This window comes from Styela clava, unplaced genomic scaffold (assembly GCF_964204865.1).
Source record: "Styela clava unplaced genomic scaffold, kaStyClav1.hap1.2 HAP1_SCAFFOLD_19, whole genome shotgun sequence".
Classification (NCBI taxonomy): Eukaryota; Metazoa; Chordata; class Ascidiacea; order Stolidobranchia; family Styelidae; genus Styela; species Styela clava.
This window is the reverse complement of record NW_027556646.1, coordinates 200,001-214,381: the sequence shown is the minus strand read 5'-3', so window position 1 is coordinate 214,381 and position 14,381 is coordinate 200,001. Positions and strand designations below refer to the sequence as shown.

The following is a 14,381-nucleotide window of genomic DNA, read 5'->3' as shown; positions in this document are numbered from 1 at the left end:
TCAGAGCGAAAGACAGTAATTTCGAATGAGCCAAGAAAGAGCGGTGCGGGGCCGGTCGGAGCGCACCCTTTTCTCGGTGGCTGGCGGGCGAGAAAGTGCTGCGTCGCCGGCATCGGCGTCGAAAGAAGCCGAGCCGAAAAAAGTTAAAGTACAAACGTGCAAGCATACTAACCTAACCCTAGGTAAGGCATGTCAGAGCGAAAGACAGTAATTTCGAATGAGCCAAGAAAGAGCGGTGCGGGGCCGGTCGGAGCGCACCCTTTTCTCGGTGGCTGGCGGGCGAGAAAGTGCTGCGTCGCCGGCATCGGCGTCGAAAGAAGCCGAGCCGAAAAAAGTTAAAGTACAAACGTGCAAGCATACTAACCTAACCCTAGGTAAGGCATGTCAGAGCGAAAGACAGTAAACTCGAATGAGCCATGAAAGAGCGGTGCGGGGCCGGTCGGAGCGCACCCTTTTCTCGGTGGCTGGCGGGCGAGAGAGTGCTGCGTCGCCGGCATCGGCGTCGAAAGAAGCCGAGCCGAAAAAAGTTAAAGTACAAACGTGCAAGCATACTAACCTAACCCTAGGTAAGGCATGTCAGAGCGAAAGACAGTAATTTCGAATGAGCCAAGAAAGAGCGGTGCGGGGCCGGTCGGAGCGCACCCTTTTCTCGGTGGCTGGCGGGCGAGAGAGTGCTGCGTCGCCGGCATCGGCGTCGAAAGAAGCCGAGCCGAAAAAAGTTAAAGTACAAACGTGCAAGCATACTAACCTAACCCTAGGTAAGGCATGTCAGAGCGAAAGACAGTAAACTCTAATGAGCCATGAAAGAGCGGTGCGGGGCCGGTCGGAGCGCACCCTTTTCTCGGTGGCTGGTGGGCGAGAGAGTGCTGCGTCGCCGGCATCGGCGTCGAAAGAAGCCGAGCCAAAAAAAGTTAAAGTACAAACGTGCAAGCATACTAACCTAACCCTAGGTAAGGCATGTCAGAGCGAAAGACAGTAATTTCGAATGAGCCATGAAAGAGCGGTGCGGGGCCGGTCGGAGCGCACCCTTTTCTCGGTGGCTGGCGGGCGAGAGAGTGCTGCGTCGCCGGCATCGGCGTCGAAAGAAGCCGAGCCGAAAAAAGTTAAAGTACAAACGTGCAAGCATACTAACCTAACCCTAGGTAAGGCATGTCAGAGCGAAAGACAGTAATTTCGAATGAGCCAAGAAAGAGCGGTGCGGGGCCGGTCGGAGCGCACCCTTTTCTCGGTGGCTGGCGGGCGAGAAAGTGCTGCGTCGCCGGCATCGGCGTCGAAAGAAGCCGAGCCAAAAAAAGTTAAAGTACAAACGTGCAAGCATACTAACCTAACCCTAGGTAAGGCATGTCAGAGCGAAAGACAGTAATTTCGAATGAGCCATGAAAGAGCGGTGCGGGGCCGGTCGGAGCGCACCCTTTTCTCGGTGGCTGGCGGGCGAGAAAGTGCTGCGTCGCCGGCATCGGCGTCGAAAGAAGCCGAGCCAAAAAAAGTTAAAGTACAAACGTGCAAGCATACTAACCTAACCCTAGGTAAGGCATGTCAGAGCGGAAGACAGTAATTTCGAATGAGCCATGAAAGAGCGGTGCGGGGCCGGTCGGAGCGCACCCTTTTCTCGGTGGCTGGCGGGCGAGAGAGTGCTGCGTCGCCGGCATCGGCGTCGAAAGAAGCCGAGCCGAAAAAAGTTAAAGTACAAACGTGCAAGCATACTAACCTAACCCTAGGTAAGGCATGTCAGAGCGAAAGACAGTAATTTCGAATGAGCCAAGAAAGAGCGGTGCGGGGCCGGTCGGAGCGCACCCTTTTCTCGGTGGTTGGCGGGCGAGAAAGTGCTGCGTCGCCGGCATCGGCGTCGAAAGAAGCCGAGCCAAAAAAAGTTAAAGTACAAACGTGCAAGCATACTAACCTAACCCTAGGTAAGGCATGTCAGAGCGGAAGACAGTAATTTCGAATGAGCCATGAAAGAGCGGTGCGGGGCCGGTCGGAGCGCACCCTTTTCTCGGTGGCTGGCGGGCGAGAGAGTGCTGCGTCGCCGGCATCGGCGTCGAAAGAAGCCGAGCCGAAAAAAGTTAAAGTACAAACGTGCAAGCATACTAACCTAACCCTAGGTAAGGCATGTCAGAGCGAAAGACAGTAATTTCGAATGAGCCAAGAAAGAGCGGTGCGGGGCCGGTCGGAGCGCACCCTTTTCTCGGTGGCTGGCGGGCGAGAAAGTGCTGCGTCGCCGGCATCGGCGTCGAAAGAAGCCGAGCCAAAAAAAGTTAAAGTACAAACGTGCAAGCATACTAACCTAACCCTAGGTAAGGCATGTCAGAGCGAAAGACAGTAATTTCGAATGAGCCATGAAAGAGCGGTGCGGGGCCGGTCGGAGCGCACCCTTTTCTCGGTGGCTGGCGGGCGAGAGAGTGCTGCGTCGCCGGCATCGGCGTCGAAAGAAGCCGAGCCAAAAAAAGTTAAAGTACAAACGTGCAAGCATACTAACCTAACCCTAGGTAAGGCATGTCAGAGCGAAAGACAGTAATTTCGAATGAGCCAAGAAAGAGCGGTGCGGGGCCGGTCGGAGCGCACCCTTTTCTCGGTGGCTGGCGGGCGAGAGAGTGCTGCGTCGCCGGCATCGGCGTCGAAAGAAGCCGAGCCGAAAAAAGTTAAAGTACAAACGTGCAAGCATACTAACCTAACCCTAGGTAAGGCATGTCAGAGCGAAAGACAGTAATTTCGAATGAGCCAAGAAAGAGCGGTGCGGGGCCGGTCGGAGCGCACCCTTTTCTCGGTGGCTGGCGGGCGAGAAAGTGCTGCGTCGCCGGCATCGGCGTCGAAAGAAGCCGAGCCGAAAAAAGTTAAAGTACAAACGTGCAAGCATACTAACCTAACCCTAGGTAAGGCATGTCAGAGCGAAAGACAGTAAACTCGAATGAGCCATGAAAGAGCGGTGCGGGGCCGGTCGGAGCGCACCCTTTTCTCGGTGGCTGGCGGGCGAGAGAGTGCTGCGTCGCCGGCATCGGCGTCGAAAGAAGCCGAGCCGAAAAAAGTTAAAGTACAAACGTGCAAGCATACTAACCTAACCCTAGGTAAGGCATGTCAGAGCGAAAGACAGTAATTTCGAATGAGCCAAGAAAGAGCGGTGCGGGGCCGGTCGGAGCGCACCCTTTTCTCGGTGGCTGGCGGGCGAGAGAGTGCTGCGTCGCCGGCATCGGCGTCGAAAGAAGCCGAGCCGAAAAAAGTTAAAGTACAAACGTGCAAGCATACTAACCTAACCCTAGGTAAGGCATGTCAGAGCGAAAGACAGTAAACTCGAATGAGCCATGAAAGAGCGGTGCGGGGCCGGTCGGAGCGCACCCTTTTCTCGGTGGCTGGTGGGCGAGAGAGTGCTGCGTCGCCGGCATCGGCGTCGAAAGAAGCCGAGCCAAAAAAAGTTAAAGTACAAACGTGCAAGCATACTAACCTAACCCTAGGTAAGGCATGTCAGAGCGAAAGACAGTAATTTCGAATGAGCCATGAAAGAGCGGTGCGGGGCCGGTCGGAGCGCACCCTTTTCTCGGTGGCTGGCGGGCGAGAGAGTGCTGCGTCGCCGGCATCGGCGTCGAAAGAAGCCGAGCCGAAAAAAGTTAAAGTACAAACGTGCAAGCATACTAACCTAACCCTAGGTAAGGCATGTCAGAGCGAAAGACAGTAATTTCGAATGAGCCAAGAAAGAGCGGTGCGGGGCCGGTCGGAGCGCACCCTTTTCTCGGTGGCTGGCGGGCGAGAAAGTGCTGCGTCGCCGGCATCGGCGTCGAAAGAAGCCGAGCCAAAAAAAGTTAAAGTACAAACGTGCAAGCATACTAACCTAACCCTAGGTAAGGCATGTCAGAGCGGAAGACAGTAATTTCGAATGAGCCATGAAAGAGCGGTGCGGGGCCGGTCGGAGCGCACCCTTTTCTCGGTGGCTGGCGGGCGAGAGAGTGCTGCGTCGCCGGCATCGGCGTCGAAAGAAGCCGAGCCGAAAAAAGTTAAAGTACAAACGTGCAAGCATACTAACCTAACCCTAGGTAAGGCATGTCAGAGCGAAAGACAGTAATTTCGAATGAGCCAAGAAAGAGCGGTGCGGGGCCGGTCGGAGCGCACCCTTTTCTCGGTGGTTGGCGGGCGAGAAAGTGCTGCGTCGCCGGCATCGGCGTCGAAAGAAGCCGAGCCAAAAAAAGTTAAAGTACAAACGTGCAAGCATACTAACCTAACCCTAGGTAAGGCATGTCAGAGCGGAAGACAGTAATTTCGAATGAGCCATGAAAGAGCGGTGCGGGGCCGGTCGGAGCGCACCCTTTTCTCGGTGGCTGGCGGGCGAGAGAGTGCTGCGTCGCCGGCATCGGCGTCGAAAGAAGCCGAGCCGAAAAAAGTTAAAGTACAAACGTGCAAGCATACTAACCTAACCCTAGGTAAGGCATGTCAGAGCGAAAGACAGTAAACTCGAATGAGCCATGAAAGAGCGGTGCGGGGCCGGTCGGAGCGCACCCTTTTCTCGGTGGCTGGTGGGCGAGAGAGTGCTGCGTCGCCGGCATCGGCGTCGAAAGAAGCCGAGCCAAAAAAAGTTAAAGTACAAACGTGCAAGCATACTAACCTAACCCTAGGTAAGGCATGTCAGAGCGAAAGACAGTAATTTCGAATGAGCCAAGAAAGAGCGGTGCGGGGCCGGTCGGAGCGCACCCTTTTCTCGGTGGCTGGCGGGCGAGAAAGTGCTGCGTCGCCGGCATCGGCGTCGAAAGAAGCCGAGCCGAAAAAAGTTAAAGTACAAACGTGCAAGCATACTAACCTAACCCTAGGTAAGGCATGTCAGAGCGAAAGACAGTAAACTCGAATGAGCCATGAAAGAGCGGTGCGGGGCCGGTCGGAGCGCACCCTTTTCTCGGTGGCTGGCGGGCGAGAGAGTGCTGCGTCGCCGGCATCGGCGTCGAAAGAAGCCGAGCCGAAAAAAGTTAAAGTACAAACGTGCAAGCATACTAACCTAACCCTAGGTAAGGCATGTCAGAGCGAAAGACAGTAATTTCGAATGAGCCAAGAAAGAGCGGTGCGGGGCCGGTCGGAGCGCACCCTTTTCTCGGTGGCTGGCGGGCGAGAGAGTGCTGCGTCGCCGGCATCGGCGTCGAAAGAAGCCGAGCCGAAAAAAGTTAAAGTACAAACGTGCAAGCATACTAACCTAACCCTAGGTAAGGCATGTCAGAGCGAAAGACAGTAAACTCGAATGAGCCATGAAAGAGCGGTGCGGGGCCGGTCGGAGCGCACCCTTTTCTCGGTGGCTGGTGGGCGAGAGAGTGCTGCGTCGCCGGCATCGGCGTCGAAAGAAGCCGAGCCAAAAAAAGTTAAAGTACAAACGTGCAAGCATACTAACCTAACCCTAGGTAAGGCATGTCAGAGCGAAAGACAGTAATTTCGAATGAGCCATGAAAGAGCGGTGCGGGGCCGGTCGGAGCGCACCCTTTTCTCGGTGGCTGGCGGGCGAGAGAGTGCTGCGTCGCCGGCATCGGCGTCGAAAGAAGCCGAGCCGAAAAAAGTTAAAGTACAAACGTGCAAGCATACTAACCTAACCCTAGGTAAGGCATGTCAGAGCGAAAGACAGTAATTTCGAATGAGCCAAGAAAGAGCGGTGCGGGGCCGGTCGGAGCGCACCCTTTTCTCGGTGGCTGGCGGGCGAGAAAGTGCTGCGTCGCCGGCATCGGCGTCGAAAGAAGCCGAGCCAAAAAAAGTTAAAGTACAAACGTGCAAGCATACTAACCTAACCCTAGGTAAGGCATGTCAGAGCGGAAGACAGTAATTTCGAATGAGCCATGAAAGAGCGGTGCGGGGCCGGTCGGAGCGCACCCTTTTCTCGGTGGCTGGCGGGCGAGAGAGTGCTGCGTCGCCGGCATCGGCGTCGAAAGAAGCCGAGCCGAAAAAAGTTAAAGTACAAACGTGCAAGCATACTAACCTAACCCTAGGTAAGGCATGTCAGAGCGAAAGACAGTAATTTCGAATGAGCCAAGAAAGAGCGGTGCGGGGCCGGTCGGAGCGCACCCTTTTCTCGGTGGTTGGCGGGCGAGAAAGTGCTGCGTCGCCGGCATCGGCGTCGAAAGAAGCCGAGCCAAAAAAAGTTAAAGTACAAACGTGCAAGCATACTAACCTAACCCTAGGTAAGGCATGTCAGAGCGGAAGACAGTAATTTCGAATGAGCCATGAAAGAGCGGTGCGGGGCCGGTCGGAGCGCACCCTTTTCTCGGTGGCTGGCGGGCGAGAGAGTGCTGCGTCGCCGGCATCGGCGTCGAAAGAATCCGAGCCGAAAAAAGTTAAAGTACAAACGTGCAAGCATACTAACCTAACCCTAGGTAAGGCATGTCAGAGCGAAAGACAGTAATTTCGAATGAGCCAAGAAAGAGCGGTGCGGGGCCGGTCGGAGCGCACCCTTTTCTCGGTGGCTGGCGGGCGAGAAAGTGCTGCGTCGCCGGCATCGGCGTCGAAAGAAGCCGAGCCGAAAAAAGTTAAAGTACAAACGTGCAAGCATACTAACCTAACCCTAGGTAAGGCATGTCAGAGCGAAAGACAGTAAACTCGAATGAGCCATGAAAGAGCGGTGCGGGGCCGGTCGGAGCGCACCCTTTTCTCGGTGGCTGGCGGGCGAGAGAGTGCTGCGTCGCCGGCATCGGCGTCGAAAGAAGCCGAGCCGAAAAAAGTTAAAGTACAAACGTGCAAGCATACTAACCTAACCCTAGGTAAGGCATGTCAGAGCGAAAGACAGTAATTTCAAATGAGCCAAGAAAGAGCGGTGCGGGGCCGGTCGGAGCGCACCCTTTTCTCGGTGGCTGGCGGGCGAGAGAGTGCTGCGTCGCCGGCATCGGCGTCGAAAGAAGCCGAGCCGAAAAAAGTTAAAGTACAAACGTGCAAGCATACTAACCTAACCCTAGGTAAGGCATGTCAGAGCGAAAGACAGTAAACTCGAATGAGCCATGAAAGAGCGGTGCGGGGCCGGTCGGAGCGCACCCTTTTCTCGGTGGCTGGTGGGCGAGAGAGTGCTGCGTCGCCGGCATCGGCGTCGAAAGAAGCCGAGCCAAAAAAAGTTAAAGTACAAACGTGCAAGCATACTAACCTAACCCTAGGTAAGGCATGTCAGAGCGAAAGACAGTAATTTCGAATGAGCCATGAAAGAGCGGTGCGGGGCCGGTCGGAGCGCACCCTTTTCTCGGTGGCTGGCGGGCGAGAGAGTGCTGCGTCGCCGGCATCGGCGTCGAAAGAAGCCGAGCCGAAAAAAGTTAAAGTACAAACGTGCAAGCATACTAACCTAACCCTAGGTAAGGCATGTCAGAGCGAAAGACAGTAATTTCGAATGAGCCAAGAAAGAGCGGTGCGGGGCCGGTCGGAGCGCACCCTTTTCTCGGTGGCTGGCGGGCGAGAAAGTGCTGCGTCGCCGGCATCGGCGTCGAAAGAAGCCGAGCCAAAAAAAGTTAAAGTACAAACGTGCAAGCATACTAACCTAACCCTAGGTAAGGCATGTCAGAGCGAAAGACAGTAATTTCGAATGAGCCATGAAAGAGCGGTGCGGGGCCGGTCGGAGCGCACCCTTTTCTCGGTGGCTGGCGGGCGAGAGAGTGCTGCGTCGCCGGCATCGGCGTCGAAAGAAGCCGAGCCAAAAAAAGTTAAAGTACAAACGTGCAAGCATACTAACCTAACCCTAGGTAAGGCATGTCAGAGCGAAAGACAGTAATTTCGAATGAGCCAAGAAAGAGCGGTGCGGGGCCGGTCGGAGCGCACCCTTTTCTCGGTGGCTGGCGGGCGAGAAAGTGCTGCGTCGCCGGCATCGGCGTCGAAAGAAGCCGAGCCAAAAAAAGTTAAAGTACAAACGTGCAAGCATACTAACCTAACCCTAGGTAAGGCATGTCAGAGCGGAAGACAGTAATTTCGAATGAGCCATGAAAGAGCGGTGCGGGGCCGGTCGGAGCGCACCCTTTTCTCGGTGGCTGGCGGGCGAGAGAGTGCTGCGTCGCCGGCATCGGCGTCGAAAGAAGCCGAGCCGAAAAAAGTTAAAGTACAAACGTGCAAGCATACTAACCTAACCCTAGGTAAGGCATGTCAGAGCGAAAGACAGTAAACTCGAATGAGCCATGAAAGAGCGGTGCGGGGCCGGTCGGAGCGCACCCTTTTCTCGGTGGCTGGTGGGCGAGAGAGTGCTGCGTCGCCGGCATCGGCGTCGAAAGAAGCCGAGCCAAAAAAAGTTAAAGTACAAACGTGCAAGCATACTAACCTAACCCTAGGTAAGGCATGTCAGAGCGAAAGACAGTAATTTCGAATGAGCCAAGAAAGAGCGGTGCGGGGCCGGTCGGAGCGCACCCTTTTCTCGGTGGCTGGCGGGCGAGAAAGTGCTGCGTCGCCGGCATCGGCGTCGAAAGAAGCCGAGCCGAAAAAAGTTAAAGTACAAACGTGCAAGCATACTAACCTAACCCTAGGTAAGGCATGTCAGAGCGAAAGACAGTAATTTCGAATGAGCCAAGAAAGAGCGGTGCGGGGCCGGTCGGAGCGCACCCTTTTCTCGGTGGCTGGCGGGCGAGAAAGTGCTGCGTCGCCGGCATCGGCGTCGAAAGAAGCCGAGCCGAAAAAAGTTAAAGTACAAACGTGCAAGCATACTAACCTAACCCTAGGTAAGGCATGTCAGAGCGAAAGACAGTAAACTCGAATGAGCCATGAAAGAGCGGTGCGGGGCCGGTCGGAGCGCACCCTTTTCTCGGTGGCTGGCGGGCGAGAGAGTGCTGCGTCGCCGGCATCGGCGTCGAAAGAAGCCGAGCCGAAAAAAGTTAAAGTACAAACGTGCAAGCATACTAACCTAACCCTAGGTAAGGCATGTCAGAGCGAAAGACAGTAATTTCGAATGAGCCAAGAAAGAGCGGTGCGGGGCCGGTCGGAGCGCACCCTTTTCTCGGTGGCTGGCGGGCGAGAGAGTGCTGCGTCGCCGGCATCGGCGTCGAAAGAAGCCGAGCCGAAAAAAGTTAAAGTACAAACGTGCAAGCATACTAACCTAACCCTAGGTAAGGCATGTCAGAGCGAAAGACAGTAAACTCTAATGAGCCATGAAAGAGCGGTGCGGGGCCGGTCGGAGCGCACCCTTTTCTCGGTGGCTGGTGGGCGAGAGAGTGCTGCGTCGCCGGCATCGGCGTCGAAAGAAGCCGAGCCAAAAAAAGTTAAAGTACAAACGTGCAAGCATACTAACCTAACCCTAGGTAAGGCATGTCAGAGCGAAAGACAGTAATTTCGAATGAGCCATGAAAGAGCGGTGCGGGGCCGGTCGGAGCGCACCCTTTTCTCGGTGGCTGGCGGGCGAGAGAGTGCTGCGTCGCCGGCATCGGCGTCGAAAGAAGCCGAGCCGAAAAAAGTTAAAGTACAAACGTGCAAGCATACTAACCTAACCCTAGGTAAGGCATGTCAGAGCGAAAGACAGTAAACTCGAATGAGCCATGAAAGAGCGGTGCGGGGCCGGTCGGAGCGCACCCTTTTCTCGGTGGCTGGTGGGCGAGAGAGTGCTGCGTCGCCGGCATCGGCGTCGAAAGAAGCCGAGCCAAAAAAAGTTAAAGTACAAACGTGCAAGCATACTAACCTAACCCTAGGTAAGGCATGTCAGAGCGAAAGACAGTAATTTCGAATGAGCCAAGAAAGAGCGGTGCGGGGCCGGTCGGAGCGCACCCTTTTCTCGGTGGCTGGCGGGCGAGAAAGTGCTGCGTCGCCGGCATCGGCGTCGAAAGAAGCCGAGCCGAAAAAAGTTAAAGTACAAACGTGCAAGCATACTAACCTAACCCTAGGTAAGGCATGTCAGAGCGAAAGACAGTAAACTCGAATGAGCCATGAAAGAGCGGTGCGGGGCCGGTCGGAGCGCACCCTTTTCTCGGTGGCTGGCGGGCGAGAGAGTGCTGCGTCGCCGGCATCGGCGTCGAAAGAAGCCGAGCCGAAAAAAGTTAAAGTACAAACGTGCAAGCATACTAACCTAACCCTAGGTAAGGCATGTCAGAGCGAAAGACAGTAATTTCGAATGAGCCAAGAAAGAGCGGTGCGGGGCCGGTCGGAGCGCACCCTTTTCTCGGTGGCTGGCGGGCGAGAGAGTGCTGCGTCGCCGGCATCGGCGTCGAAAGAAGCCGAGCCGAAAAAAGTTAAAGTACAAACGTGCAAGCATACTAACCTAACCCTAGGTAAGGCATGTCAGAGCGAAAGACAGTAAACTCGAATGAGCCATGAAAGAGCGGTGCGGGGCCGGTCGGAGCGCACCCTTTTCTCGGTGGCTGGTGGGCGAGAGAGTGCTGCGTCGCCGGCATCGGCGTCGAAAGAAGCCGAGCCAAAAAAAGTTAAAGTACAAACGTGCAAGCATACTAACCTAACCCTAGGTAAGGCATGTCAGAGCGAAAGACAGTAATTTCGAATGAGCCATGAAAGAGCGGTGCGGGGCCGGTCGGAGCGCACCCTTTTCTCGGTGGCTGGCGGGCGAGAGAGTGCTGCGTCGCCGGCATCGGCGTCGAAAGAAGCCGAGCCGAAAAAAGTTAAAGTACAAACGTGCAAGCATACTAACCTAACCCTAGGTAAGGCATGTCAGAGCGAAAGACAGTAATTTCGAATGAGCCAAGAAAGAGCGGTGCGGGGCCGGTCGGAGCGCACCCTTTTCTCGGTGGCTGGCGGGCGAGAAAGTGCTGCGTCGCCGGCATCGGCGTCGAAAGAAGCCGAGCCAAAAAAAGTTAAAGTACAAACGTGCAAGCATACTAACCTAACCCTAGGTAAGGCATGTCAGAGCGGAAGACAGTAATTTCGAATGAGCCATGAAAGAGCGGTGCGGGGCCGGTCGGAGCGCACCCTTTTCTCGGTGGCTGGCGGGCGAGAGAGTGCTGCGTCGCCGGCATCGGCGTCGAAAGAAGCCGAGCCGAAAAAAGTTAAAGTACAAACGTGCAAGCATACTAACCTAACCCTAGGTAAGGCATGTCAGAGCGAAAGACAGTAATTTCGAATGAGCCAAGAAAGAGCGGTGCGGGGCCGGTCGGAGCGCACCCTTTTCTCGGTGGTTGGCGGGCGAGAAAGTGCTGCGTCGCCGGCATCGGCGTCGAAAGAAGCCGAGCCAAAAAAAGTTAAAGTACAAACGTGCAAGCATACTAACCTAACCCTAGGTAAGGCATGTCAGAGCGGAAGACAGTAATTTCGAATGAGCCATGAAAGAGCGGTGCGGGGCCGGTCGGAGCGCACCCTTTTCTCGGTGGCTGGCGGGCGAGAGAGTGCTGCGTCGCCGGCATCGGCGTCGAAAGAAGCCGAGCCGAAAAAAGTTAAAGTACAAACGTGCAAGCATACTAACCTAACCCTAGGTAAGGCATGTCAGAGCGAAAGACAGTAAACTCGAATGAGCCATGAAAGAGCGGTGCGGGGCCGGTCGGAGCGCACCCTTTTCTCGGTGGCTGGTGGGCGAGAGAGTGCTGCGTCGCCGGCATCGGCGTCGAAAGAAGCCGAGCCAAAAAAAGTTAAAGTACAAACGTGCAAGCATACTAACCTAACCCTAGGTAAGGCATGTCAGAGCGAAAGACAGTAATTTCGAATGAGCCAAGAAAGAGCGGTGCGGGGCCGGTCGGAGCGCACCCTTTTCTCGGTGGCTGGCGGGCGAGAAAGTGCTGCGTCGCCGGCATCGGCGTCGAAAGAAGCCGAGCCAAAAAAAGTTAAAGTACAAACGTGCAAGCATACTAACCTAACCCTAGGTAAGGCATGTCAGAGCGGAAGACAGTAATTTCGAATGAGCCATGAAAGAGCGGTGCGGGGCCGGTCGGAGCGCACCCTTTTCTCGGTGGCTGGCGGGCGAGAGAGTGCTGCGTCGCCGGCATCGGCGTCGAAAGAAGCCGAGCCGAAAAAAGTTAAAGTACAAACGTGCAAGCATACTAACCTAACCCTAGGTAAGGCATGTCAGAGCGAAAGACAGTAATTTCGAATGAGCCAAGAAAGAGCGGTGCGGGGCCGGTCGGAGCGCACCCTTTTCTCGGTGGTTGGCGGGCGAGAAAGTGCTGCGTCGCCGGCATCGGCGTCGAAAGAAGCCGAGCCAAAAAAAGTTAAAGTACAAACGTGCAAGCATACTAACCTAACCCTAGGTAAGGCATGTCAGAGCGGAAGACAGTAATTTCGAATGAGCCATGAAAGAGCGGTGCGGGGCCGGTCGGAGCGCACCCTTTTCTCGGTGGCTGGCGGGCGAGAGAGTGCTGCGTCGCCGGCATCGGCGTCGAAAGAAGCCGAGCCGAAAAAAGTTAAAGTACAAACGTGCAAGCATACTAACCTAACCCTAGGTAAGGCATGTCAGAGCGAAAGACAGTAAACTCGAATGAGCCATGAAAGAGCGGTGCGGGGCCGGTCGGAGCGCACCCTTTTCTCGGTGGCTGGTGGGCGAGAGAGTGCTGCGTCGCCGGCATCGGCGTCGAAAGAAGCCGAGCCAAAAAAAGTTAAAGTACAAACGTGCAAGCATACTAACCTAACCCTAGGTAAGGCATGTCAGAGCGAAAGACAGTAATTTCGAATGAGCCAAGAAAGAGCGGTGCGGGGCCGGTCGGAGCGCACCCTTTTCTCGGTGGCTGGCGGGCGAGAAAGTGCTGCGTCGCCGGCATCGGCGTCGAAAGAAGCCGAGCCGAAAAAAGTTAAAGTACAAACGTGCAAGCATACTAACCTAACCCTAGGTAAGGCATGTCAGAGCGAAAGACAGTAAACTCGAATGAGCCATGAAAGAGCGGTGCGGGGCCGGTCGGAGCGCACCCTTTTCTCGGTGGCTGGCGGGCGAGAGAGTGCTGCGTCGCCGGCATCGGCGTCGAAAGAAGCCGAGCCGAAAAAAGTTAAAGTACAAACGTGCAAGCATACTAACCTAACCCTAGGTAAGGCATGTCAGAGCGAAAGACAGTAATTTCGAATGAGCCAAGAAAGAGCGGTGCGGGGCCGGTCGGAGCGCACCCTTTTCTCGGTGGCTGGCGGGCGAGAGAGTGCTGCGTCGCCGGCATCGGCGTCGAAAGAAGCCGAGCCGAAAAAAGTTAAAGTACAAACGTGCAAGCATACTAACCTAACCCTAGGTAAGGCATGTCAGAGCGAAAGACAGTAAACTCGAATGAGCCATGAAAGAGCGGTGCGGGGCCGGTCGGAGCGCACCCTTTTCTCGGTGGCTGGTGGGCGAGAGAGTGCTGCGTCGCCGGCATCGGCGTCGAAAGAAGCCGAGCCAAAAAAAGTTAAAGTACAAACGTGCAAGCATACTAACCTAACCCTAGGTAAGGCATGTCAGAGCGAAAGACAGTAATTTCGAATGAGCCATGAAAGAGCGGTGCGGGGCCGGTCGGAGCGCACCCTTTTCTCGGTGGCTGGCGGGCGAGAGAGTGCTGCGTCGCCGGCATCGGCGTCGAAAGAAGCCGAGCCGAAAAAAGTTAAAGTACAAACGTGCAAGCATACTAACCTAACCCTAGGTAAGGCATGTCAGAGCGAAAGACAGTAATTTCGAATGAGCCAAGAAAGAGCGGTGCGGGGCCGGTCGGAGCGCACCCTTTTCTCGGTGGCTGGCGGGCGAGAAAGTGCTGCGTCGCCGGCATCGGCGTCGAAAGAAGCCGAGCCAAAAAAAGTTAAAGTACAAACGTGCAAGCATACTAACCTAACCCTAGGTAAGGCATGTCAGAGCGAAAGACAGTAATTTCGAATGAGCCATGAAAGAGCGGTGCGGGGCCGGTCGGAGCGCACCCTTTTCTCGGTGGCTGGCGGGCGAGAGAGTGCTGCGTCGCCGGCATCGGCGTCGAAAGAAGCCGAGCCAAAAAAAGTTAAAGTACAAACGTGCAAGCATACTAACCTAACCCTAGGTAAGGCATGTCAGAGCGAAAGACAGTAATTTCGAATGAGCCAAGAAAGAGCGGTGCGGGGCCGGTCGGAGCGCACCCTTTTCTCGGTGGCTGGCGGGCGAGAGAGTGCTGCGTCGCCGGCATCGGCGTCGAAAGAAGCCGAGCCGAAAAAAGTTAAAGTACAAACGCGATGCTAATGAGCGAGCCGTTGTCTCGACTAATATGTAGGGGGCGTTCGATCGAGCGTCTGGCTTGAGCGCTTGTCGGCCTAGCAGAACGGTCGCATTGTTATGCCCGGGTTTTAGGCACCGCTGCAGGCGGCCGGCAGAGCTCTTGTTTGTGCGAAACTGAATGGATCGAGCCCGAGAGAGGGCGAGCAAAGAAAAAACGCAAATCGCTCCGCCTGGCACTGCCGGCGAGAGCGTGGACGTCGCGGCCAGCGACTGTCGAAGCTGAGTACGGCCGCAGGCGATTGCCTCGGTCTTAAACGAATGCGACGAGCACGCGCCGGGCGGCCCAGCAAGGGCCGAGCGCAGCTGTCGCAGCTATCTGGTTGATCCTGCCAGTAGTGATATGCTTGTCTCAAAG

General features: G+C 55.6%; 1 non-coding gene across 1 annotated transcript in view; it reads left to right on the top strand.

Moving 5' to 3' along the window:
• Positions 1-14,339: 14,339 nt before the first annotated feature.
• The window catches only part of LOC144419450 (small subunit ribosomal RNA), a 1,810-nt gene continuing 1,768 nt past the window's right edge, over positions 14,340-14,381 (top strand). Inside the window, exon 1 of the ribosomal RNA XR_013474071.1 lies at positions 14,340-14,381. This exon is cut by the window's right edge and continues 1,768 nt beyond it. This is a non-coding gene — a ribosomal RNA (small subunit ribosomal RNA).